The sequence below is a fragment of the Crocodylus porosus genome, unplaced genomic scaffold (genome assembly GCF_001723895.1).
Source record: "Crocodylus porosus isolate Cpor-Errol unplaced genomic scaffold, CroPor_comp1, whole genome shotgun sequence".
In the NCBI taxonomy this organism is placed as follows: domain Eukaryota; kingdom Metazoa; phylum Chordata; order Crocodylia; family Crocodylidae; genus Crocodylus; species Crocodylus porosus.
The window spans coordinates 37,565,998-37,569,578 of record NW_017728911.1 but is presented as its reverse complement, the minus strand read 5'-3'; positions in this window follow the sequence as shown (position 1 = coordinate 37,569,578).

The window sequence follows — 3,581 nt, the reverse complement described above, 5'->3', positions numbered from 1 at the left end:
TTCAGCATCTTTTGCTAGTCACTCCTCAAATTCCTTTTTGGCCTTCCTTATTTCACTTTTACACTTGACCTGCCAGAGTTTGTCAGCTTTCCAGTTTTCCTCATTTGGGCATGCCTTCCATTTTTAGAAAGATCCTGTTTTCTTTTTTTTAATGGCCTCCTTAATGCTCCCATTGCACCATGAAGCAGTTTTCTTGGACTGCTCGGTACCCTTTTTGATTTGTGGTATATACTTTTTCCAAGTTTCTAACATGGTATTTTTAAATAGCTTCCAAGCTGCCTTCAGGTTTTTTACATTTTTTTTGACTGCTCCTTTCACCTTTTTCTAACCAACTTCCTCATTTTTGTGTCATATCCCTTCCTAAAGTTGTGTATTAATGTGGTAGACTTCTCAGGCTTCCCCCATCTTAATTAAACATTGAATGCGATTGTTAGGGTTGCTATTACAGAGTGGCTCACCAGCAGATACCTCTTGAACCAGGTCCCATGTGTTACTTGGAACGAGGTCTAGAATTGCTTCTCCTCTTGTCGGTTCCACAATGAGTTGTCCTAGAAAGCACAACTTGTTGCTTCATTTCTGCTGTTATAGTCCTTCATTGCATTGCCAATAATTTGTGTCACAATAGATTGGTCCATTGGTCAAATGACCATATAGAAAAGATGCCTTGAGTTGGCGTTGTTCCATAATTTTGGACAAAACTCACCGAAACTTGGGTTCTTAAAGTGGGGCATAGCTCAATAGTAAAAAAAAATGGCATGAGTGGGCATATGTAGTCCAACTTCAGTCATTATTTTCTTAGGAAGGAAAGAAGTTCAACTAGTGCTGGCTTGTAATCCTAACAGCTTCTCAGAGTTTTCTGAACAATAGTCATCTGAAATAAACCTTAAATTACAGATGTTTCGTATTTTATTTTTTTTATGAAGCATAATTAGAAAATTCTCCAAGGAACTTTTTATCACATGTGTTTTCCTTAATTAACATTAAGCATCATTAGCAGTCAGTCAACTTTCCTTGATCAAAGGCAACATAAGTTATAGCAAGATTTTGAGAAATAACATATCATTTACTAATTATATTATTGATTTTTATGGTCTGAAGAATCCTAATTATGTATGATGCAGGCTGGACCTCGCTAAGCCTGCTGGGGGTGCTTTGAACATGAATGGTTTCTGGCAGTTCCCAGTATCTCACTTGCATAAATCACTGCTGGGCCTGATTGTGCATCTGTTTTCAAAGGTGATGTTTTAATGGACTTTGAAATCTGAAAAAGTATATTCTTTCTGGATCCCACATGAAAGAGGGAAGAGATTTGGGATTTTTTAGTTTTGAGTTTAATCGTTCTGAAAAAAAAAAAAAGATTTGAGATCTGTAGGCGGATACATTTGAACAGTAGAAGTGAGATGTGATAGTTGATTTTAATTAGCAGGCTATCCTAATTCAGAATTTCCCATGGCGCCCAACACCTTTTTTTTTTTTTAATTGGGATTTAATGCATTCTTCCAAGTTGATGATAGTTTCAAATGTTTAAAAGTTTAGTTTTGGGCAAAGGCAAAACATGTCACTAAGGCACATTACTTGGTGACAGATTAGAACAAAGACTGTTATGAGAAGCAGGAGCTATCTTTAATCTGTTTTACAGATGGAGCATGCTCATTTCATGGGGAAGTAGAAAGGCATTTAGATCTATGGCATAATTACTAAATGTTACTCTTTCCCTTAATTACTTATACTTTACAAAATCAGGCTTTTCATAGTCTTGACTGTGTGCATGTAATTAACTTATGCTGTAGTGTGACATCGCAGTTTACATTCAGTTCAGTGTAATGAAGGGGCAAGAAGTTACTAGTATTTTTTTAACTGTAAAATTGAGTAATGTTTTGGCTATAATCTGCTCTCCAGTTTTCTAGCAGGTACTCAAGGCTGCTCCTTTCCCAGTTTACACTGGGATGTTAGAAGGGTTGGTTGTGGATTTATTGTTTAAAAATGACCAAGGCTCCAAAACCATCATTCTGTTTAAATCGATGGATGAGCTCTCATTGGTTTCAATGGGCAGATGATATTTGTGACCATCCGTAATAGAAAATGAATAGAACAGACATGGGCCTGATCTCCCTGGGTTTATGCAAGAAATCCCAGTGCAAGTCAGCAGGATGGTGTGTGTATCTGTGGTGAGAAGAATTTGGCTTACATGAGCTAGTGTGTCATGTAGGTACAGCTGGGACTTCTCTGAGATCTGTGCTCCTGGGCTGGGCTTGCTTTCCTACTTTCTGATGACTACAGGACAGAGTTGGCCTTTTCTAGACAGGCCTTGTGGGGAGACCACATAGCTGAGCAGATCATGGCTGTCCTTATGGATCCCAATTGCTACTGGGGGTGTTCACAGAAGGGCTCCCAGGGTGCAGGGAATGGTGCTATAGAGCAACATCCATTGTGCAGCTGCTTCATATCAGTCACTCCCATTCAGGAGGGCAGCAAAGGCAGGAGGTAACTCTGCTGCTTTACAGAGAGTCTTTCACCAACCGATGCTGCTGTGGGGAGACATTTAGCACAGAGGCCTAAAAAGTCAGCTGGGTACCCAGGGCAGCTGTGATTCACCAAGGCAGTAGCCACTTTCAGCTGCTGCTGTGCTGCCAGTGCACTTGTACAGCAGCTGCTATTTCTTTGGCCCCTCCCAAAGTCGGTCCTCAGGGCTGCTGCCCTGATCACCTTGCCTTAGTTACATTGTTGGTTTAGGAGATGTCTAGACCAGTGTTGGTCGACCTTTTTGGCAAGTGTGCCACCAGGTATGCCCCACACCCTCTCCAAATGCAACTCCAATCCCCTTCCTTTGCCTGCTCTGCTGTCTGCTTCCTTCTCTGTGCTCCCTGTCTGATCTCCTGCTCTGCTTCCTGCTCCCTGCCCTGTACTCCTTGCATAATCTGTCGCTCTGCTTTTTTCCTTACTGCCTTGCCTGTTGCTGTGTTTCCTGCCCCCTCTCCAGTTTTCTGTGCACCCCATGCACAATTGCCCATGCCACTTGTGGTACCCACGCTGCAGGTTGGCTGCCCCTGGTCTATATCATCTCTTGATTGAACCTGGTAGGACTGCTGAGAAATGAGCTCTGCCCACTCTCTTGCACCCAGGTCTGCAAATTAGTTAGCATGGACACCTCAAGAGGCCTGAGCACTGTGCTCAAGCCTTGCTGAGCCTAAGTGGTGCTGGGGGAGGGTGTTTGGGACTGCTTTGTGGCACACAGCCCACTAACAGGCAAATGCTTATTAGATAAAAACACTAAATAAAGGCTGCAGCTCTGTTTTGAAGGTTTCTGAAGGGGCTGTTCAGGCAGCAGAAATCATCCCTTGGGGAAGACAGAGCCATCAGACAGCCTGCAGGGTAAACAGGAGGGCAGTGTCTCTAAACCCATGAGCTTTGCATGCAAGCAGCAAGCCCCATATTCCCTTGAACATCCTTTACATTTGTCAGATCTCTCAGCTGGAGATGGGATTTTTCCTTCCCTCATTACATCACGTTGGGAAGTCCAAATTGTTTAAAAAAAAAAAAAAAAAAAAGGTTAATTAGACATTAGCTGCATGAGCTCAAAA